The following is a 25,735-nucleotide window of genomic DNA, read 5'->3' on the forward strand; positions in this document are numbered from 1 at the left end:
CAAAAATACAATATTTGTAGAGGCTGGAGCCTAAACTAGGATATCCTGTGTTTAAGACTCCAGGCCTCCACCTCCAGAAAGTCATGGTCAAGAGAAAATAACAAAATAGAAAAAGAATAAATAAAAATAGTTAACTTGAATTAAACATAGACTAAATCACAAAACATTTTTAAAAAGAATATTATTATATCAATTCTGTAAATGCTTTTATGTGTGTGTGTGTGTGTGTGTGTGTTTTAAAACGGAGGACGCCGCGCCGGTTCGACCCTCGGTACCAGATACCAGATTTCCACCAATAAGTTAACCTATCACGTTAGTCTACCAGAAAGCTCGGTTAAGCGTGGGGACTCAGTTCATCTTGCGATGGATGTACCTACCTCTGACTATCTTAATAGGGAAAATAGTCGTCAGTTTATACAATAGTTATATCAGCGTCATCCCGAAGTAAAAATTCCGGAATGACGCGCTTTTTTCTTTTCTTTTTTTTTCCCTGTACCCAATGGTTGCCTGGAAGAAATTTCTGCATGAGCAATAAGGCCGCCTGTTGTACATTTCTGTGTATGTTGTCCTTATCTCTGCATTTTGTGTCCATTGTGCTCAATAAAGTATTTTATCTATCTTTTTCTTGTTTTGGAAAAAAGGGGCGACAAACAATAACCGATGTCACCGAGGACACAAATAGGGATTCATCATCATCATCATCAGCCCATTAACGTCCCCACTGCTGGGGCACGGGCCTTCCCTATGGATGGATAGGGAGATCGGGCCTTAAACCATCACGCGGGCCCTGTACGGATTGATGGTTATTAACGACTGCTAATGCAGCCGGGACCAACGGCTTAACGTGCCTTCCGAAGCACAGAGGAGCTCGAGATGAATTTTTTTTTGTGGTCACCTAGCCTTTGACCGGCCTTTGCAAAAGTTGCTTAACTTCAACAATCGCAGACCGAGCGCGTTTACCGCTGCGCCACCGAGCTCCTCAAAAAGGGATTAGTTATGAGTCATTAGGCAGATTACTCCCAATCGTCAACTTCACTTACCTATTTTACGTACCCTAAAGCAGTTTCCAAGTTCGAACAACAATGTTTACTTACAACAAACTATTTTACTACCAAGAAAACAGATTGGAGCAAAGTGATTCGAAGATAGAGTTACAAGTTCCTGATTACCACGGATATAAAGAACGCTTTTTTCTATTTAGTTTCTTGCTGTTTTTATTTTATTTCTAGGATCTGAACTGACTCTTGATGACTCTTGATTGATCGGAGATTGACTGGGCAAAATTCTGTGGAGGCTGATATCCGCACACGGCCGTGGCGGTGTATTGGTCATGTCCTTAGAAGGCCTGTGGAAAACCGTCCCGACGAGCTCTGAACTGGTGTGCGCGTGGAAAAGGGGGCGGTCCAAGAAGACCTGGCGACGCTCGGTGGACCGAGAGTGGAAAACTCACGGCATGTCATGGTAGCAAGCTACAGAGGCTGCAAAGGATCGCGAGGAGTGGAAATCTGTTATTCGAGTCCTACAGAACAGATGATAAAATTATTAGAAGAAGAAGACAGAGGATCTGAAAGTAGCGCTTCTAGGCAGGCCTTTTTCCGGTGGACAAATTCTGGCTGATAATGATCTATGCATGTTTGGTGTTAGTGACACCCGTACCAGAAACTGGAGGGATAAATAAGCTCATGAATCTGAGTTAATATCAAGTGGAATTTTCCATCGTAAAATTAATTAATGAAAATGAATACTAAAAAAAAATTAAAATGTGTGTATATTTTAATGTTGTAAATGTATATGTGTGTCGTAGGTTTTACCTAAATAAACTTTTTTATTTTTTATTATTATTAAAATGTTAAATTATTTTCAATTCCGTACTTTTGCGCCAGAAAATTCCACTTGTTATTAACTCAGAATCATGAACAAATCGTCCCCCTGAATATTTCGCACGGTGTCAATAAAACCCTGTATAAACAGTGGACTGATAACCGTCATTCATAATGGGTTCGTTATCCACAGAGCAAATAAGGTTGATTTTATCATAATCCGTCGTTAAACTTCAGTACAATGCAACTTTTCTTCTAACAATAGCATTGTGTGTTGTGTCCGTCTATCTATCGCTTCTATTCACTCTACATCTGTGTTCTCAATACATATTCACCTGAGTAACGAGATAAAGTTCGTCGCAAGTTGGTCAATTCGCTGAAAGTACACTTCAATGATTGGAATTGTAACGCCATTGTGTATACTTCCTACTTTAGCAGATTTCTTAGAATATTATAAAGTAACATGTTCTTTTGTGTACTCGGTGGCGCAGCGGTAAACGCGCTCGGTGGGGACGTTAATGGGCTAATGATGAATGATGATGATATTGTTGGGGTCTGCGGTTTGTCGTATTCAAAGACGTTGTTGAAAGTTATAGCAAAAATATTTATTTTCTTGCACACATGTTACATCTTGATGGCGTTGAAGGAAGAGAGTGAGCGATTTTAAAGTTGCCACAATAATAAAAAAAATAATATTTTATTGTTGGTGTTGTCAACAGATATAAGCTCACAACATACTAAAAGCTCACAATTATATTCCCAATTGCGCTAATCACAGGTACATCCATCGCAAGATAAACTAAGTACCCACTCTTCACCGAGCTTGCTGCGACGTAGGTATAAACATACATTATAAACCTCTATCTACCCTTTCGGCGATACAAGCGTGACCCTACGTTGTCCTTTTTCTAAGGTTTTAAAAGAATTTTGGAATTAATATTTCTAGAAAGTTTATAATTTTCAATATCCATGCAAGTACCCAGAATTTACCCCAGAAACGAGACAGGTAATAAATAAGGATGGGCCGCTATCGAATATATCGGAAGGCTATTTATTTGGCGCCCATTATTTTCAGATAATTGACCATATTTTTCAGGAATCTCGAGCAAAATACGACATTTTAGATACTTCAATACCTTTCGGGATGGCAATCAGATTCTTTTTGTTCCGTTTAGGAAAAGGATTCAAGTTTGGAATATTATTAAGACCCTTTTCTTTTCTAAATTCGTATGGTCATGATTGACTTGTACTTATTGTGTTAAATCAGAATCAGAATCATTTATTCAACGTAATTATCATAGATAAACTTGTTGAAGGTCAGTGTAACATTTTTGAATCTACGTCATTTCGCAAGGTGTTATGGCTGAGGAGAAGAAATTACAAGAAACTGCAACAGCAACACATCTTTTAAAAACCAATGGTAGACATTACAAGTTATTTAATAACTAGAGGAACACATTCAATACCAGACATCTTTATCATTTAGGTAGTCATTAATCTTATAAAAAGCTTTTTTACATAAAGTAAGCTTCACGTGAGCTTTAAATTTATTCTCTAACAAATTTAAAATATTATCTGTATACCCAAAAAAGATGAATTTAATTTACTTAATCTAGAATTTTGAACAACAATTTTATTTTTATTCCTTCTATTGTAAGTATATTACTTATGTATATGTTGGCAACACCAACATAGAACTTAATATATTTAAAAAATGTAAACTTTGATTTTGTTGACGTCACTACCTGTCTAACTTTCGTGCCTGTGCTATACGCTCTGTATTGTTCCGCGTCTTACCGCAATCAAAAGTGTTCTTTTAAATACCAAAGGTGTTTACTTTGTAATGAAGACAGCTCAAACCTACAAGCAACCCTACAGTCCATTTGCCCCAGCTGACATGGTCCTTCGAACCGGATATGAACCACTCACCCTCTCCGGATTTAACTTTAGTCCCACGCTCGCATTTATGCATCAGGGTTCAACCACATCTGTGTAGGGTTAAAGCGCCTCATTTCACTTTTTTATGCTTCTATTAACAACCTCCGTGGTCTAATGGTTAGAGCGTTAGGCTTACGATCTGGAGGTCCGGGTTCGATTCCCGATGGGGACATTGTCGAAATCACTTTATGAGACTGTCCTTTGTTTGGTAAGGACTTTTCAGGCTTGAATCACCTGATTGTCCGAAAAAGTAAGATGATTCCGTGCTTCGGAGGGCAGTTAAGCCTTTGGTCCCGACTATTAGCCGTAAAAATAACCTCCACCGACCCGCAGTGGAGCAGCGTGGTGGAGTATGCTCCATACCTCCTCCGGTTGATTGAGGGAGGCCTGTGCCCAGCAGTGGGACGTATATAGGCAGTTAAAAAAAAATGCTTCTATTCCGTTCCGTTTCTGTAACATTCAGACAGTATTTCTGAGTTGATATCAAGCGAAATATTTCGTCGCAAAAGTATGGAACAGAAAACAATTAAAAAAACATTAAAATTTTCATGAATTTTCCAAGAGGAAATTCCTCTTGTTATCAACTCAGAATCATGGTCTGAATCATCCCCTCAGTATTCGTTACGGTGTCACTAACCCCGTACCCGTACGTACTTGTACAAGGTATTAGTGACATTGAAACGAATACTGAGGGAGATGAGTCACCTCATTATTCTGAGCTAATATCAAGTGGAATTATCCATCGCAAAAGTATACAAAAAAGAAAACATGAAATTAGCGACGGAAAATTCCACTTTAGATTAACTTCGACTCATGGTCTGAATTATCCCCCTCAGTATTCGTTACGATGTCACTAACACCCTGTATAATAACAGGTGGTACACGGTAAGCATGAGATTTTTGTTTGGAGTGTGGCATAACGTAATGTACCTAAAATCAAAAAATATTGTATTGTATAAACATGCATTCCCAGCAGTTAGTTTATTACCTTATATAATGGCAAAGTTCGTAACAAATTAGTTAGCCAACTAATTACTTGGAAAGGTCAAATAGTTCAACTCGATGAGCTTTGACCAATTTGGTATCCGATATAAATGCATTAACAGTATTCAAATCGAATATCAGCAAGATATTTGATATTAACAAGGTTAAAACTTGAAATCGTACAAAGCTATAAATAGCCGAGTATTTTTGGTACATTGGAATATTTAGAGTACGTCATAAGAATGCGTAGTATAATGTGGTAGGAGATACATTTATTTATTTATTTGTACACAATAGAACACAGAAAGAAACACACAAAGAAATCAGACAGTACAGGTAAGCTTATCTCTAAAAAGAGATTATGATTTATGTCCCGCTGCTGGTCACAAGCCTCCCCTCAATCAACCGGAGGGCGCAGAACCAACAGCTTAACATGCTTTCACTTTTTCCGACATTCAGGTGATTCATGTCTGCAATGTCCTTACCGAAAAAAGGACAGTCTCACAAAGTGATATCGACAACAGTCTAATTAGTCTAGTGGTCAGAGGGCTAGGCTCATGATCTGGAGGTCCAGGTTCGGTCTAACCTGCTACTTCACAGTGAAAGTGAAGCGTTCTTGCGAATGGGCTACCACGGTTCTAAATAAAATTGCTACACTCAGAGCGACAAACAATTCAAATAACTCAACTCAGAGCGACAAACTCAAATGAGTCAAGCCACTCAAACCTTTCAACTCATCCAGATAAATAGTTTCCGAGTTGTTACCATCGGGTCACATTACCATTACGAATGATAACAGTGATTCTTTGAAAATATTGCCTTAATAAATCTCGCGTCATTTGTCACTTGAAATGGGCACTCAGGAATCCACTCTATCCTCAATAGGAATGCCAGAGATTTTACTTAGGAGATTTCGTGGCTTGATTAAAAAAGAAATGAAATTGAATATCATAAAAATGGCATCTGATGCGCGCCTCAACTTCCAATGGGAATCGGCTTCAGACGCCGAACTTCGATTTCTTAGCCGGTACCGAAGTGTCAGAAGTACTAAAATCATTCGTTCAATCGGCTTGCCGAACTTTATGTGACGTCACGAATCGGGGATCGCCATCTTGGCTGCTTACACGGTACGACAGAATCAAATCGATGTTCGATTGAAACGCTGTCGTAACGTTTTCGTAGCAATTTGCTACGGCGTAACGGATGATTACGTGTCTTTTTTTAATAAGGTATAAATACACAAGCTGACGGCAATATTTCTAACCGGGCTAGTGAGAGGTACATTGCAAAATATATATTACTTAACTCCTAAATCGTTGATTTTTTTGTTTTTAAATTATCCGTCATTCAGACTTCTAGGGTGGCTACAAGATTATTTGTGATGTCTAATAGCTTTATCCAGCTCTAGAGCCTATCACAGGCATGATTTTATACTTACATATAATTATTATTATTGCGTAAGGCAGACAAAAATAAAATATCCTGCGTGGATCATATATCCAGCTTAAGTCTCTGCCGCATCTGTCATACAATACAGCTCGGCTATGCCACCTGGGAACCTGTGTAGAGGGCACTCGTTCACTATGTGAGATAATGGTTTGATCCGGGTGACCACATTCACAGTATGGCGATTCCTTTAAGCCCCATTTATATAGATGATAGTTCGACTTTCCATGGTCGGTCATACACCGGTTCAGTCGGGTGTTTTTTTTTTCAACATTTTTATGATATTACATGAAGTAAAAACGTATCTCGATCGAGGTTTTGTAGACGAAAATTACATAAGAATGTGTTATTTTTCAGAAAGACGCTTAAGTAGTTTCCAGTACAAAATGATAATATTTCAACATTAGGTAATAAGCTACTTGTAAACCTAGTAAATGAGATTTACTTTTTTACGAAACGTACGAAATACAGTTTGTATGGAAATACTGTCCTTTGACGACACTAATGAAAGCGATCAAACGTCGTACTCATTGTTACTTAATTCCTTAATAAAATTCGAAAATATTTGTGATCATCTTAAATTGGCTTCATAATTTATCTTTGACGCAGTGAATACCCTATTAAAATCGTCGTAACACTTGCTACGGCGTAGCAAATTTCTACGCGACTTTTACCGTTTAAAATACATAACATAAAGTTACATAACAGTTTTGTAAACATAAAACATTTTTATTGTTCTTTTTTTAAAGTCGGTTCTTCGATTCAGTTTCGCAACTTGTTTTTGCTTTATATAAGGTAAAACCTGCGTCTGGTGAAGTCGTAACGCTTTTCAATGTTTTTTTTTTTTACATTGTGCTGATATTTATAACTTGTTACATTACTTAATAATCTTAGTTCTACTATATTGCTACTGTGAGATGTATGAAAGTTTAGGTAAAAGAATAAGATAATATAAGATGAACGAATAAGAGAGAGACAGGTAAGAGATGCAAGATACGTGTCTGAAGGAGAAAAAATATAAGCGAAGATATAAGTTGAACAGAATGGAAGAGCGAGAGGTATGAAAAAAGAAAGGGACAGAAAAGGAATAGAAGACAATGTGTGTGCGCGTCGCTGAAGGCTTTTTCTCTCTAATTCGAATATTAAGGTGATAATTCTATTCTGTGCTGTGAGCCGTGGTAGCCGAGATGGTAGAAGGCTTCTCACTTTGAGGTCGCAGGTCTGAATCCAGCACAGACAAAAAACCAATGAATGTCGAATTTGTTTTCGAATTCATGTTTGGATCTCAAATGATTATCACGTGCTCAGCGGTGAATGAAAACATCGTGAGGAAACCGACATTCCCGAGGAATGCGTTTTCGAAGATTTGTGACCTCCTAACCTGTGTTGGGCTGGTTTTTCCTTCGCGGGTTGGAAGGTCAGACAGGCAGTCGCTTCTGTCATAAACCGGACCTGTCAAATCTTCAGTTTAAGTATAGGTACATATTTTTATGATAAGATAATCCGTGATTCGTAGTACATGTCAAGCAGTTGGTCGTGGCTACTATTTACCAGAATAAGTATGTAGTCGTCACATTTGCTATGCCAGGGTCCTATGGCGGGTCAATAGTACCCTGACACCAGGGTCGATGAGGTCGGTTATTGAACTCACAATCCATACGAGAGAAGAACAAAATGGGACCGATTTCGCTTACCCCCGAAGCACGTGCCCGAAATGATCCCTGAAACGTTTTAAAACATTATCTAACAAGATATTTTTTTCTTCTATCGTGTGGGTTGTGGGGTGAATTACAAACCACATCAACCGTGGTGTCAGGGTTACTATTGAGCCGGCAAAGGCCCCTGGCATAGCTCATGTAACGACTACTTATTTAAATCAGTAAGTAGTAACCGGGACCAACGACAAGACAGCAACAAGATAATAAATAACATTGGATTTTCAATTTTTATAAAAAGAAACAAGAAAAGAATTTAAAATATATTTATAATAAAAAAAACGCCGCACATAATAACAATATTTATGTCTTTGAACTTAATTAAAATATTTGTAAAATTAATAATCGTGTTAAAATCCTCATATGTCGAAAACTAATAATTAGTACTGCTACGAAAGTAATAAATTTATATATTAAAAAAATAATTATGTATTTTTCAGAACAAATAAATAAATAAATAAAACAAAGGATAGGTATCGACCTCAAGATTAACGATTGGTACCAATCAAACATCAAATATAAGTACTTGGTAATCAAACATAAGTACTTGGTAATTTACAAAACCCATTACAAATTATTATACTTGTAAATGTCACTTTCGCATTTTACAAGAGCTTATGTTATGTTAGGTAACAGACAGAGTAGAAGACAAAGTACACTTGTAAATGTCACTTACGCATTTACAAGTACGTCTGTCTCTAACCTAACATAACAAAACATAAGCTCACGGCTATGTCTATCACGACTGCATCTATCACAAGTAAGTATCCACTCCTCACTGAGTTCTCTGTTAGAATAGCGGTGAACCGTCTCGACGTCTATAATACTCAGAAACGGGAAGAATACTACTAGCGTGTCGTGATTATAATTATGTTAGGTCTTCAACCCAAGAATGTTCTTTCCAAACTTATGAACTATACTAACTTTCATCATCATCATCATCATCAGCCCATTAACGTCCCCACTGCTGAGGCACGGGCCTTCCCTATGGATAAATAGGGAGGGCGGGCCTTAAACCATCACGCGGGCCCAGCGCGGATTGATAGTTAACGACTGTTAATGCAGCCGGGACCAAAGGCTTAACGTGCCTTCCGAAGCACGGAGGAGCTCGTGATAAAAACTTTTTTTTATGTGGTCACCCTACTACTATACTAACTTTACTTTACTTGTATCCCATTGTTCACGGTTTCCGAAGATACAGGCGTATTGTAGGTACCCTACCTCAATCACATGCCTTCATTCTTTTTGTATGATTTAATTTTGAATGACTACTAACTGCTCGTGACACCGCCTGTATCGATTTCGGTTGTCGCGCGCGTTATTTGTTTTTATATAATACCCATTTCATCCATTTAGAGGCGGTATCGAAGCACGAGCGTATAAACGATGCGCCGCTATTAAGTTTTCTTTACGAATAAATTGCATTGCGCTCACTGGTAAGTCGCGGCGGCGTTGCTGCATGAGCGCAGCGAAGTTAAGGAGCGGGCACGGCGAAGGCGGGGCGCGGATGCAGCGGAGGCAAGGCGCTGACGCGGCAGAGCCGAGGCGCGGACGCGGCCGAAGTGTAGCGCGGACGCGGCCGAAGTGTAGCGCGAACGCGGCGGAAGCGAGACGCGAACGCGGCAAAACCGAGGTGCGGACGCGGCCGAGGTGTGGCGTGGACGTGGCGGAAGCGAGACGCGAACGCGGCAGTGCCGAGGCGCGGACGCAACAGAAGCGAAACGAGAACGCGGCAAAGCCGAGGCGCGGCTGCGGCCGAGTGACGGCGCGGGCCCGGCGCAATTGAGGTGCGGGCGTAGCGGCGACGAAGCGCAGTCGACTACTATCTGACCATGCTGACACGAAAGCGACCCTGACTCCGCTGCGACTCCTCGACTCCGCTACGCTTGTGTCTCGTCTCTCGTATAAGATCCGCACCGTACTCAAACGAACTCGCGTATCAAATAATTTATAAGACTTCTCACGTGTAGACATTCAAAGGACAAATAAGTTCTCACTGAACATGTTTTATGTCTAAATTGTAAAAGGTTCAGTATGTTTTCAAATTAAAACATAGTTAATACGGATTTTTTTACTGAATAGAGGTACGGTCTCCATCGGCAACTGTATGTTTAAATGTAATAGAATGTAACAGAAATCATAATAATAATTTATTTTCTTTGGTTTCTCCGGGGTTCCTTTACACATTTATTTTTAGAATTCATAGGTGAAGAGCAGTTTTAAAATACTTCGACGCGTGTCATTCTATAGGTGTAGTTGCACGTAAGGGTTTAATATAAGATATCATTACATCTATATACCCAAAGGGATATGCATAGCACTTTAAGTCCCATGTAATAGGGAACGAGTCTATTGACATTAACCAGATAAATATATGACCAGTGCCCTGTTTATCAAAACGTACAAGACCTGTCTTACTAGAAATATTCTTGTAAAAAATGTCATTATTACAAGAATGTGTTTATCAAAACTACACATGTTAAGTACATGTTACAAATGTCAATATTTATTTCACGAGATAAACGTAATTTACACGTACTTGTTAGTGACTTGTAGCTTGTGAACGTGTAGACTTGTAAGTTTTGATAAACACGGTACTGATATCAATTCTCTGTGATCAGAACATGAATTCGAACTCATAAAGGTGGATTTAGTGGTTAAGAGCCCGAGGCTGACTTAATTTCTTTTGTTTTTAAGTGCTTTTGATTTCTTCTTTTTCGAACGGGATAGTTTTCCCGCCTTTTTGAAAAGCGGTAGCGATAATTTTGTTCGGTTGCACTAACCTGCTATGAAAAGTTGGACAGTTAACATTGCTTAAGAAAATATAAAATTATTCAAGAGAATATCTGAATTGTTTGATTACGAGACGAGCACCTCCCCACCTAAGGGTAGTAGCATTATCCCACTTGGCTTGTCATCATCAGTTCTCTAGCATTATCCCGTTTCTCACGGAGTCCGCTTACCTAACCTGAAGATTTGACAGGTCCGGTCCCACTTCGCTTGTAATACTCCAAAAGTATAATTTTTAGGAAAACAGACTGTAGGTGGCTGTTGTTTGTATTCTATTTTAGTTCTTTTCTACCTATCCGTTACTATTACTTTATTTTCAGATACTCTCATGTCTAGACACGACCTTAGAAAGTTCTCGAAAGTTCCGGAATAAATTCCCATGTCGGTGATTTCACTGAAGTTGAAGTTGGACGTGTTTACATACATACATACATACATAAACTCACGCCCGCAATCCCAAATGGGGTGGGCAGAGCCACAAGCAATCAAAGACAACTTGCAGCCACTGTTGATACGAAGTCCTAAGATGGATATGATGAACCTTATGGTGATAAGGGATCAGCCTATCGCCCATAACATTAGTCCATCATGTTAGAGGACGCAATCCCTCTGTCGGTTTTTACGACATGCCCGGGAAGACAAGCAGCTGAACGTGTTCTATGTTTTCTATGTTGGACGTGTTTACTTTTATTTTATTGTATACAACTGTCTTTATTTTGTCGTATTGTATTTTAAGTTCAGGATTGTATTTTCTGCTGGATTCGAAATACAAAAAAATAGTTGCTTATCGTCCGGGCATTTTGTAAAGTAATTGTTCAGGGGAACCCCAAAAAAACAACTGTCAAAAAAGCAATAAACAATATGTATTCATATTGTTTATTCAACCAAAACACTAAAAAGGAACATCAAATGTTTTTATTGTAAATTAAAAGGTGAGTTACCAACCAGTCAAATCACAACTTTTTACTAAACGTCAAAACACGAAAATTCAATGGAATTTGCAAGAAAAAGCAACCGGTGACGTCATAGAAAAAGTGACAAAATATCGCACTTACATTTTTCCTTTATTAAATTTCATAAATAAATTAAATAGAAAAAAGAAAATAAATTTGTCACCTTTATGTCTTTATTTAGTAATGAGAATTTCATAATTTTAACATATTAAATGGCCGGGCACAGGCCTCCCCTCAATCAACCGGAGGGAGTATAGAGCGTACTCCATCACGCTACTCCACTGCGGATTGAAGTTTTGTTTTACACTGCTTTAACTTATTTATACCTACTGTAAGAATTAACAACCCATAAACGATAAATCATCACCTATGACGTATCTACTATTTCAGTAGTAGACAGTGCATAACATTATAATATATTAACAGCCTTAGAAGGTATTTTAGTAATTTATGACGGGAGGACGGGAGGTTGCTGGCGCTGTAGAACGGACAAAAATGATAAAGGACAGCCGCCATCCGATGCATGGTGACATTTCGGTGCCTCAAAGGCTCAAAAGTCGTCACAGCTTCCTTAAAGAGGTGGCTCCATTGGATTCCGAACCTAGCCAAGCCCGTTTAAATCTTTGGCGGCGGAAATGTTCTCCCACCCCTTTTATCGCACCATCGGAAAGTCTCCCGCCTGGAAGCAATCCCATGGAAGTCTTTAAATAGGCTCCGGACACAGGTTGGCCGCTGCAAGGATAATCTCTGCAGGTGGGGATATCTGGTTGATGGTTGCGATGATTGCGAGTGTGGAGTATCACCACAAACTATGGCTCACCTTTTGTGCTGTCCTAAGTGCCCTAACACCTGCACTATTAAAGACCTTTACGAAGCCACTGACAATGCCGTAAGCGTGGCCAATTATTGGTCAGCAAAAATTTAGTATCGATCGCCATCGACTCGCTAAGAAGAAGAAGAAGAAGAGTAATTAATGCCGTTGCCGATATTTTACGGGCTGATAAATGGTATCCCTACATTGGTGGTGACACACGGAGCTCTGCTATAGTACTTATATTAAAACATCGTCTTGTGCATTATAACCTGCAGACCAAAAAATCCAATATTGACTAACTATCATGCAAGGAGATCCCTCCATATCACAGGAAAGCTAACCTTAGCATTTCTTTCCAAAGTTATTATAAAGTAAGTGATTATTTAGAAGATATGAATGCATGGGTTTAGCTGTCTGAGAACTGATATTAGACAGCTAAATTACTCAATTGTATAACAATATTTTATGTTTATTTTTTTAAAGAACGTCTAGGGCCCTGTGCCGAGGTTTTTCTTGCAGCTTCTTTTTACCCGGCTATACAGGTTGTGAGAAGTTGCAGTAGCTTTAGGCGGATGAGACTTTCGTTATGTAAAAAATGACGATTCAATTGTGTAACTATGTTACATAAATAGCCTATATACGTCCCACTGCTGGGCACAGGGGGTATGGAGCATACTCCACCACGCTGCTCCACTGTGGCAAAATAAACAATGAATGAAAAAAGGAACAAAAAGAATTGTAGTTATCTGTTTGCAAGAGTAGTAGTAAAAGAGAGTGGGGTTGAACCGGCGACAGCGGTTCTCATACAAATTGCGCGTTATGGTCTTTCCAACCTCTCTCTTCTATCCCGTGGGAATAAATATTAGGCAGCCAAATTACTGAAATTTTCGATATTTATTTTCTTTTAGAACGTCTAGGGCTTTAGACCGAGGATTTTCTTGCAAGTACTTTTCCCCGGCTATATAGGTTATCAATCTTACTTTCGGACAATAAGGTGATCAGCATGCAATGTCCTTACCAAACTAGGGATCACAAAGTGATTTGTCCCCACCGGGATTCGAACCCGGGACCTTCGGATCGTGAGCAGAACGCTCAACCACTGGATCACGGAGGCCGTTCGGAGGTTTTGAAAAGCTACAGTAGTTTTAGGCGGACGAGGCGTTCGGCAAAAAATATACTTGTGTAAAAATTGACAATTCAAAGTATAACTGTGTTACCTAATCAATAAAAATAAACAAAGCTTCTTTTCTGGCCCTTACCTAAATTGCTTGTTAAAACATCATAGAAGGAAAGCTAGAAGGAAAGAGAGGAAGGGGAAGACCAAGAAGAGCTTACATGGAACAGATTGAAGAAAAGGTTAACGCCGTGTCTTATAGGGAAGTCAAGGAGTTGGCCTTTGATAGACTGGAATGGAAAATGCTACACCGACAAGAGCGTGGCTCTTAAATTGATGTTGATGATGACCTTAATTGCTTGTCACTCTACTTCGTACTCAGATGTTAACACATACGGGTTTGGATTATAGGGTACTGCGTTCAGAGCGGGCCTGTGATGTATGTCATGACTCCTATAGGGTGTGAAATTGCCATTCTATCGTAGTCAAAGGATACTGCACTCTGCATGGTAATGGAGATCGTTCAGTTCAGTAGTTTTAGGCGGATGAGACGTTCGTTATTTAAAAAGTGATTCAATGTGTTAGAAATTGAATAAAGATATTTTTGATTATGACTTTTGTTTTTTTTTTTAGTTTTTTTTCAGGTGTCGACTCGATGATTACCATAAACATAACCGTTTCAGTCGATTAAAGGTGCGTGTAGTCGATGGTATCCTGTTTGTAACACCGTACCAAAGTTGACGTTCAAAATGAAAAGTTGTCCTCTGGTCCAATGGTTGAGGGTTAGGTTCACGATCTGGAGGTCGTGGGTTCGAATCCCATTAGGGACATATCACAAAAATCACTTTTTAATCCGTAGTTCGTTAGGACATTACAGGCAGATCACCTGGTTGTCCGAAAGTAAGATGATGCGTGCTCCGGAAGGCACGTAAACCGTTGGTTCCGGTTACAGAATAGTAAATTGTTTTGATCTAATTCATATTAACGACTTTTTGTTATTTTAATTTATTTGTATTTTGAATAAATTATAGAATTGAAATTGTTTATTATGAAGTAATAATGATGTACAACTAAAATTAATGTTAATATTGTATGATAAATAATTACTATGTATAAGAATACTACTTACTAATGTAAGTAAGTAGTGGTTACATGAGTCTCATGCCTTTGGCGGCTCGATATAAACCCTGATACCAGGGGTAATGAGGTTGGTAATCCACCTCACAAGCCAAACGATAGAATAAGAAAACGAATTTTGGATAGAAGGACTCACTTACTGCCAGAAACGACCCCTATAATAAGTATGCTTAGCCATTATTTACCTTTTTTTTATTATGTTTTTTTTACAATTAATTAATGTGAAGGAAGCAAGAAAGGTATGGAGATCGAATACATTTTTTTTTCCGTTGCTCATTGTAGATTTGCCGCAAGTGGCCGAAAGTATCGATTATATTTATCTGACGAGAAATGACGAGAAAAAAATAAATAGCTTCATAAAGTTACAGTAGCTTAGTAAAGTTACCTGCTTCTTTTTCTCGAAAAGGTTTTCTTGATAAAGTTCTATGAATTAATTTTCAAAGTATTTCCATGTCAAATTATTTGTAATTTGAACCTTTCCTCCTTTCATTTAGTAAGTTTACAAAGTAGTAAGTAAGTATTACCAAAGTATTAGTAATTATTGAACCGATTTTCAAATCAAAGTTTTGGATAAGAGGCAAAAAGTAATAAAAAAATAAAAGTAAGTACCTGTGTAAAAAAAATCCCACGCATAAAAATAATCTCATTAAGATTGGCCTGCACTAAACTTTTTTCGGAAACTTCTCAACAAGAAAACCGTACGTGATAATGAACAGGAATTAAAACTTTTAATGATCGCTTCAGTATTTCGGCATGTTTAATTTATTTTTTATTTCCATTCTCTTATTATCATTTTACTGATGTATTATCAATAAAAAATAAATACTTACCAAAGTAATTAGGACATAAAAACAAACTATGACAAATTCCAATAACACTGTAACACTTTAATCCACAGAAAACACTGGCAACTTTAACTTTTTCCAAATTATTTTTATATTCAAATATATTATTTTAAGAATCAAGTTTTAAGTTAGAATGTCTTCGTTCCTTTTTTAAAATCTTCCGAAATAATTATCAGTCTACGAATCAAACTGAAAAAAGTGAAATCTTCATTCGAAATTCGAAATCTTTCTCCCAACATTCGTGAGAAAGAGACGTGCGCTCTCGATGGCGGATGTACGGATACTGAAGTACGTAGTCGTAATGAAAACTGCTCTGACTAGAAGCTTATCGAACCCCCGAATTAATACCTGATTTTCAGTGCGTTCACTTAACCTACATTAGACTCAAACCAGCTTAGTGTAATACGCTCTTTAACAGCTAAAAGATCAACTCTTTGATGCCAGCAAAAGTATTAATGTAGTTATAGGATATTACTTTTTTTGCCAGTTTTAAAACAGTGTTTAAACAGAAACTTTGTAAAAAAAGGTAATTATAAGGTTAGTGCTTATTTAGAACTACTAATATATTTTATTTATATTATACAGGGTGTTAGTGACATCATAACGAAAACTTCGAGGCCTAATTTAGACCATGATTCTCAGTTGATATCAAGTGGAATTTTCAATTGCAAAAGTATAGAATTGAAAATAATTACAAAAAACTAAAAAAAAATCATGAATTTTGCGACGGAAAATTCCACTTGATATTAACTCAGAATCGTGGTCTGAATCATCCCCCTCAGTATTCGTTACGATGTCACTAACAACCTGTATAAATACGTTCTTAAAAAAATAGTAGTAACACTAATTTAAAATATAACAAAAGTGGTTCTAAATAATCATAAAACATTTATTTTAGATAATGCATCCGTATGTTAACAATGCAACAGAAATCTTTTCTCTTTACAATATTAGTACAAATTTGCGTCACAGTAAAATAAAAAAAAAACTGCTACAAGAGGTATTCAAACGATTGTCGAGTTACGTTCCATCATAAAAATGCCATCCGAGACAAGTGTACAATAAAACATTCAGATGGATGGTTTTGGTGATCATTCATTGTCGAATTGCTTTGCTAACTGTTTCCTATGTTTAGGACGCGGCATACAGCTACATTTTAGGACGCTATTTATATACGTTCGACATTTATGACTTGCAATAAAATAGTTGTCTGAAATAGAAATTATGAGCGACTTTATGTATGTGTTACTGTATAAGCTACCACTTATACACATTTGTACGTGTTTTGTATTTTCCTTACCTTGCGTTTTACGCGCGGCTCGTGACGTAGACATGTACTTCTATAAATATGATTCAGTGCAATAAACACCTTTCATGGGAACGGACACTTTTACTCTAACTTTCCTAACTCGTGAAAACTCAACATTTAACTACTATACTCAACTTGAACTTTGACTTAACCACTATATACATCGTGTAGAGGCATTGGCCCCTACATCTTCTTCGAGCCGGATTTATATCAGTAAAGTGAAGTGTGACCACGTGTTTTGGTAATTTTGCCAACGACTGCGAATCGGTTGGATCGGCCTCCCACCAGCGGGTCTCACCGGTCTGATTGAGAACCGATGAAATTATCTTTCATACTTCACATAGCATAAACCGACTGCATTTTTGAGCTGAATTGGTACTTTCGGGTAGGAAATCCCCCAACACCGAACCCGCTGGCGTGGTCGACGATTTCCCTCATTCAGCGCTTATCGCTATCGACCCACTAGGCTCGGTTAATTCTTTCAAATATTTTTCCTCTCAGACGACGCCCTGGGCCGAGGTTCCAACTGATTTTCAACTGAAGATCTAGGATTTTCTTGTATTTACTTACTATTGACAATTACGTTAAATTGATAACATGACTGCTCAGGTATGTACCGGATAGGATTTATCCCCAAATCTTGCATAAAACATGTATCAGATGCACATTATATTAATAACAAGACGCCAAAATAATATATATACCTAAAAATATAAGTTTAAAACCCGACTTTTTTAATTTATATTTTTGACGCCGGTTTTTTACTTATTGTATTTTACTATCTTTCAGACTCAAGTCAACGGGGCTAAGTTGCGAATAAATTTAATAAATTATTATAGACAGAATAGTCGATCACACATTTACCTTTCGGTTACAGAACCCTAAAAGCAAATAAAGAGACCGACTGCTATTCAAATGACCCGAAAAAAAAAAGAGTTCCTAACAAAATATATAAGGACTTGTGAAGTCTTTGCGCGCCAAGTAACCTCATATAAAAGGGATGGAAAAGAGGCGGTCGGTAGGCGTGCATAAGGGCCATTTTAGAATACCAATAAACCCACTCCGTTCCTTGCCTGAAGGTATTGGAAAGTAGGAAGGTAGGAAACCAATAAAAAGTTCTAAATATCTTTTTCTTTTTTTTTTTCATTACTTACTGGAAATCTTTTTATTGAATTCATAAATTATGAAATTCTCATTACTAAATAAAGACAGATCTAAAGGTGACAAAAACGTTTCCTTTTTTTCTATTTAACTAATTTATGAATTTCAACAAAGAAAACATTTTGTCACAGTTTTCTATGACGTCACAATGTTCTTTTTCATTCAAATTCAATAGTAATTTCGTATTTTGACGTTTAGTAAAAAGTAAATGATTTGACTAGTTGGAATCTGGTACTATAGGTACTGTATCCGTTTTCGAGATATAGTTATGAGCTTATGTTATATTTTGTCATGTCTAGTAACTAAAATTACTTACTTGACTTTATACTAAATGAACTATACTTATTTCTAAAGTCTAATGGCTTTGTACTCGCTGTTTCTTTTATAAATAATAAATAAATAAAATCATTTTATTTCAGGCATGTAACCCATATTTACATTAGAATTTAAATTAAAATTACAATTCAAAAATTAAAATTCCAAAATCAACAAAATACAATGGTAAAATTAAATTAAGTTAAAACTAAATCAAATTAGAAAAATACTCAAATAAATACTATAAATTTAATATAATTTTATATGGATGGAGTGTCAAGAATGTAGTTTTGCGTTGTCATACTTCAGGACCTTGGAATAAGAGAATCAATCCAAAATCGGGCTATGTACAATTGTACAAGGCTCTAGAAGGGCCATACATCTTCATTCCCTTCGCGGTGGAGGTGAGTGGGGCATGGTGCACTGAAGCCAAGAGCTTTGTGCACGAGATGGGGTGGTGCCTCAGGAATAGTGATGCGGATCCCCGCTCAGAATCGTACCTGGTACAACGCACATCGCTGGCTATCCAACGCGGAAACGCAGTCAGCATAATGGGTACATTTGCGCCAGGTACCATTGGAAGCGGGTTTTTTAAGTAAGTAAGATTTATTTGAACTGTTAATAGTGTATAATTTGTTTTACTTTTCGTTTTGTTCAATTGCAACAGCCTCTTTGGTCTAGTGGTTAGAGCGTTAGGCTCACGATCTGGACCAGGTTCGATTCCCGATGGGGACATTGTCGAAATCACTTTGTGAGACTGTCCTTTGTTTGGTAAGGACTTTTCAGGCTTGAATCACCTGATTGTCCGAAAAAGTAAGAAGATTTCGTGCTTCGCAGGGCACGTTGAGCCGTTGGTCCCGGCTATTAGCCGTAAAAACACCTCCACCAACCCGCATTGGAGCAGCGTGGTGGAGTATGCTCCATACCCCCTCCGGTTGATTGAGTGGAGGCCTGTGCCCAGCAGTGGGACATATGTAGGCTATTTATGTAATGTAATTTTAGTTTTATTTTTGTTTTCTTTTTTTGTTTATTTTATTTATGTACTGTAAGTAACCATTTTGTTTATGGTAAATTTTATACTGTGCTCTCTTTTTAAAATAAAATCAGTATGTGTGCAATTTCTTATCTACATAATTAAATTGAGAGTACCCTGAGGATTATATCGTCGCCTAAAAGTCGTAAAATCTCGGAGGTTTTAGTGAAAACCATGTGAACGCTATCTAATCTAATCTAGCCTTTGAATTTGAATTTGGCTCCAGCCAGTCCCTCCGGCAAGCGTCCAAGTCGCCACGCTCTTTTGAGGTCTACCACGACGCCTGTACCCGTCATGAGGCACCTAATGCGTGACGATCCGCGCCCACCGCTCAGGGTGCATGCGACAAATATGTCCGGCCCAATCCCATTTAAGTCTGGCGACTTTGCGTCCCACATTATCGATTCCCGTTTTTGATGTGAACGCATTCTGAAACTAACATTCTGAGGTAATTTTCTACAAGAAAACCCCGTTTCAATTATTAATTTCAATCCGAGTAAAAATTGAAGCCAGTTTTTTTTACTTAGATCAAACTAGTAATGTGACTAAAATACGCTTACGGTGAAGTTAGCGGGCTATTTTTGGGTGTACGAGTTGTTCGTGTATGACATGAACACGTGATCATTCTAAACAATTGACAATCGACTCGGCGAGTCGTGTTGGAAGATGAATGGCGCGTGGAAGTACTATTCTTAGACATTCCGGAAAAATCGAGTTGTTTTTAGCTCTTAATAAATTGTCTTACACAACGCTATCTTTCTTCGATTCTGCTCCGCGTGTGTATAAAGGGTTTAGCTTTTATACAGATCTTTTTCAACGCACCACCCGAATGTCCTAGATACGGCTACCAAATAGGCACATACCACTTCGGGACTTTACTGAAAAATATCGCCGCCCGAAAGACTGTAAATGACAAATTAAATCGTAAGTCTCAAATGTCAAAATTATAGTGCGACAGGATTCTAAAGTGGGTGCATAATATTGCTCATACTATACCACTGAACCCAAATAAGTAGACATTTAGTAAGGGATTCCCGCCATTTGTTGACTTTCTTAGTAGGATGAACGTGGAAAAGGAGGAGGTGATGGTCAGTTTTGACGTAGAGTCTCTCTTTACCAATGTACCCGTTCAGGAATGCTTAGAAGTGGTTAAGAAGAAATTGCATGACAACAATATCCCGATGGAGTATGCTAAACTTGTCGAGCACTGTCTATTATCCAGTTATTTTGTATACAGGGGGGAATTCTTTCTGCAGATTGATGGAGTAGCTATGGGTAGTCCCGTAGCTCCTGTGATTGCCAATTTGTGGATGGAACATTTCGAAGACATTTAGTACTTGACAGCGTAGAAATACATAAAAGAGCTTCTCAGACGTGAAGCGCCGCGCCGGTTCGAACCCTAGTTACGGACTCGCACCAATGAGTTATTAATTTATCTTAAGCACAGTATACACTAACACAGTTGGCTCGACCATTATATCGACGGCGATACGGCTCACCACCTATCACGTTGGTCTAACAGAAAGCTCGGTGAGGTGTGGGTACTCAGTTCATCTTGTGATAACGGCCTCCGTGGTCCAGTGGTTGAGCGTTGTGCTCACGATCCGGAGGTCCCTGGTTCGAATCCCGGCGGGGACAAATCACAAAAATCACTTTTGATTTGGTTAGGACATTACAGGCTGATCACCTGATTGTCCAAAAAAGGCACGTTAAGCCATTGGTCCCGGTTATTACTATTACTTATTGATGTAAGTGCGTAGTCGTTACCATGAGTCATGTCAGGGGCCTATGGCGGCTCAGTAATAACCCTGACACCAGGGTTGATGGAGTTGGTATTCACCTCACAATCCACACGATAGAAGAAGATCTTGTGATGAATATACTGACATCCTGGGATGTAGTCGTAAGCTTATGTTATTTTGTAAAGATTCACATTACCAGAACACACATCACACATCACCAGCCCATTAACGTCCCCACTGCTGGGGCATGGGCCTTCCCTATGGATGGATAGGGAGATCGGGCCTTAAACCACCACGCGGGCCCACTGCGGATTGGTGGTTATTAACGACTGCTAATGCAGCCGGGACCAACGGCTTTACGTGCCTTCCGAAGCACGGAGGAGCTCGAGATGAAAACTTTTTTTTTTGTGGTCACCCATCCTATGACCGACCTTTGCGAAAGTTGCTTATCTTCAACAATCGCAGACCGAGCGCGTTTACCGCTGCGCCACCGAGCTCCTCCAGAACAATAAACCTAAATCTCTTGTAATGTTCATTTCATTACCGTTGGCTAAGTAAATGGCTGAATGAGTTAATTGAGGAAATCGGGGTTCTAATGCATTCATCTTAATCTTTGCATGTGGGGTGTAAATGGGATGGACCGAACTGATTACTACGGCCAGTCTTTTACTGTGCAAGCTGTGCGTTTATGGAACTCCTTACCTGCTTCCATAAGAGTCGCTAACTCTCTTCAGAGCTTCAAAAACCAGTTGCGAGCTCATTTTGAATCCTTATGCGGATATTTTTGGATATTACTATTATGTATGATGTATTTTATTTATTTCAATACTTGTCTTGTATGTGTGTGTATAGTCTATTATTTATTATTATAGTTTTCTCAGATTATGGTTAGGTATATTTTTAGTATATATGGATTACATTATATTGAGTATTTATTAATATATGTACGTATAGTATAGAGTATTTATTATATTAACTTTAGTTTTACTTTTAGGTATTTTTTTATTTTTTATTTTTTTGTTGCACCATCCCGCATCCATGTTGTAAATGTTTGTTTCCTTTTGTTGGTTGCCTGGAAGAAATTGCTCTAGAGCAATAAGGCCGCCCAAATTGTACTGTATTCATGTGTTTTGTCTGATTGTTGAAATTTTAGTTCTGTGCAATAAAGTATATTTGATTTGATTTGATTTTGATGTTTTTGTAAAGATACGTTCTTACTAAGAAGCATGATGCTTGGGGAAACTGCAGAAGAGGTCCAGGTAGGATGTAGGTATGTAGTTTTCCGATCACAGTCCCCTTGGCCACAGCTATAGTGATTATCTAGAAAATACGAATGGGATTAACTGTCTGGGAACTGTAATTACGCAGCCAACTTACTAAATTGTAGTGTGTTGTTATCGGCCTCCGTGGTCCAGTGGTTTGAGCGTTGGTCTCACGATCCGGAGGTCCCGGGTTCTAATCCCGGTGGGGACATATAATAATCACTTTGTGATCCCTCGTTTCGTTAGGATACTACAGGCTCTCCGAGAAGAAATATAAGTACTTAAGAACATGGCCGGATCGTGAATTTGTATCCTATTTTAATACTCAACTAATAGCAAAAAATATTTTAACAGACATTTTTTTTCAAATTATGGTCTACTTTTAAGCGGGATCTGGGGGCCCCTTATAACCCCGGGGCCCTGGGCTGCAGCCCAATCAGCCCATAGATAGACCCGGTCATGCTTAAGAAGATAATCCGGATTGTATTTTATATATTTGATTTATGAAAATCTTCTAATGAGCCTGAAGCATGTTTATGCCTTTGCCTTTGGCCGGTTTGGTTGTAAATGTTTGTATTGACGTTATATCAAGACGACAATGGGTGGTTGCTACGGTAATTGGCTTACGGTAAATTATAACACCTCAATATTTAAACAGCGCCATTTATAATGTTTTTGAGGAACGTAGAGGAATGTCCCTCATTAAAATCGGTCACAAATTAAATCAAAAACTTCATAATCTATCAGCCTAGCAGTTCTCGGAATTTGAATCGTATTTCTTAAGAACATTGAATTGAATGGAAGGGCTGGAGTGGTTTTTGTCGTGGGATTGAAGCCTGAATGACGTCGGTTGACATCAATAGCTTTTATAATTCGGCCGAGTGACAAACCCAGATATAAATCGGAAGGGACAAGGTTTTTGAGTAAATAATGTTACTACGCGGAACTCCATTATAACTTACTCGGCCGGCAGGCTTCGATCAACACATTATCAGGTCATAGAATAAGGAATACTATAGAACGGCAACTCTCCGCTCCCCACCAGCGGCTGAGCTAGATTTACCTCACCCCCTCGAACATAGTTTAAACTTGAATCGTGAAGGCAGCGCGCGGACCGTTGTTTTTATTTTTTATCAGTTTAGTATATACTTTCGAATTTTGAAATTGGACGCCGACGTTTTTTCGTCTGATTCCAATATTTGATCTCACATTAATTACCCGCACCGACGCGCCTGCGTGGCGCCTATAAATATTTATTTTTCATAGTGATCAAAACATGCTAATAATTTGCAATAAAATTGAACCTGAATAGACTTGATGCTTGATCCTTAATGTAAAATTAAATTAGTTCAGTGTTTTTTTAAGTCAAGTGTAAAGCCTATTAATTTACATTGTGCACCTTAATGTTTCAAAATTTCTTGTTTGTGATTTGTGTGGTAAATAAATTAATAAATCATCATCATCAGCCCATTAACGTCCCCACTGCTGGGGCACGGGCCTTCCCTATGGATGGATAGGGAGATCGGGCCTTAAACCATCACGCGGGCCCAGTGCGAATTGATGGTTATTAACGACTGCTACTGCTAATGCAAATGCAACCGGGACCAACGGCTTAACGTGCCTTCCGAAGCACGGAGGAGCTCGAGATGAAAACTTTTTTTTTTGTGGTCACCCATCCTATGACCAGCCTCAATTAATAAATATTAACTGATTATTATAAAAGCATCTTTCGTAAGTAGTACTACCTATGTATTGTAATTGGCAGCCCTCAGACGTCACACACACAGTTTCACGTGTTGATAATGTCAATGTGTGTGTGTGTGTGTGTGTGTGTGTGTGTGTGTGTGTGTTTGTCTGTGTAAAACGAGGTTGTTTGTATGAAGTGTCCGGTGTGTTATTATGTAAAACGACGTCACCACGAAGCCCCAATACATCGTGCGACATCGTTCTAACTTTATAATCAATCACTGGCTGAATGTTACAAGTAGAAATGTTTAATTGCGACCATGTATTAATTACAGCCTCTGAGAGTTCCTACTAAGAACTGAGCGTAGATTTATGACATTGATAGTATACAGAATTAATGGCTTTGACAACTATGAAGCCTGTAATTTTGTCTGTTTAATTACGTAGATATTTACTTGTCACCATCCGTAATTCACTTCAAATTATTTTATTAAATGCTAGAGGCCGCGCCGGCGACTTCATCCGCGTGGATTTCGGTCTCCGGGTTAAGAATATCCGATTTTTTAATTAATTAAATTTAGGGTCATCACCAGCCCATTAACGTCCCCACTGCTGGGGCACGGGCCTTCCCTATGGATGGATAGGGAGATCGGGCCATAAACCACCACGCGGGCCCAGTGCGGATTGGTGGTTATTAACGACTGCTAATGCAGCCGGGACCAACGACTTAACGTGCCTTCCGAAGCACGGAGGAGCTCGAGATGAAAACTTTTTTTTTCTGTGGTCACCCATCCTATTACCGGCCTTTGCGATAGTCGTTCCAAGTGAGGAGCTCGGTGGCGCAGCGGTAAACGGTCTGCAATTGTTGAAGTTAAGCAACTTTCGCAAACGCCGGCTGGTCATAGGATGGGTGACCACAAAAAAAAAGTTTTTATCTCGAGCTCCTTCGTGCTTTTTTTTAGCCCTGCAGAAATCCCGGGACCGTTGAACCTAAAAAAACTCAGGACCCAAAAGGTTCGAATAAAATGTTTTTTGAGAAAATTTCGCAATTCTCGCCGCGTATAAAAATAAATGGCTCGGTTTAGATTTCACCGTCTTTAACGCCATTCCAACACTTCTCAGCTTTCAAGACATACGATATCATGCTCATAAATTATTCTAAATTTTCTTCTTTTTTAATAAATTACACTGGCATGCAAAACTAATACAAAACTAGTACAAAGAAAAGAAATATCTGGAAAGTGAGATTGATAAGATTTTTTTTGACTTATTGTAGATTTGCCGCAGATGGCATTGACTACTTGGCCGGACAAATGGGGAGCGCTGAAGGCTCTCACCCGGTTAAGAGATTAATAAGAAAGTGAGAGAGAATACTATGAAAGGATAATAAATTGGGATTTGGTTGTTTATGGTATGAATTCAGAATGGTTAATGAATGGGACGGAACGAAGTTTGTTTTTCTTTCAAAAATAATAAGGGTGGTATAATATTATTGGGGTCAAAGTGTAAAGGTGCATTTGTTTTTTTGTAAAAAGGAGTGGAGATGTAAAAATATGCGTTTATTATATCCCCACCACAAACAAGGTGTCTCCAGAAAGGGACCTAAAATAGCAGCAAATTTCAGTGACTAAAGATTTCATCAAATAACAATATAATATAAAAACCCTTTAT

The 25,735-nt window shown here is 38.4% G+C and overlaps 1 protein-coding gene across 1 annotated transcript in view; it reads right to left on the reverse strand.

Annotated features, from left to right (window-relative positions):
• Positions 1–15,820, reverse strand: part of LOC126377100 (5-hydroxytryptamine receptor 1A-like) — a 65,005-nt gene extending 49,185 nt beyond the window's left edge. Inside the window, exon 1 of the mRNA XM_050024759.1 lies at positions 15,542–15,820. The gene's annotated coding sequence lies outside the window, so the exon portion shown is untranslated. The remainder of the gene's footprint in view (positions 1–15,541) is intronic.
• Positions 15,821–25,735: the final 9,915 nt, after the last annotated feature.

Source organism: Pectinophora gossypiella, chromosome 22 (genome assembly GCF_024362695.1).
Source record: "Pectinophora gossypiella chromosome 22, ilPecGoss1.1, whole genome shotgun sequence".
NCBI lineage: Eukaryota > Metazoa > Arthropoda > Insecta > Lepidoptera > Gelechiidae > Pectinophora > Pectinophora gossypiella.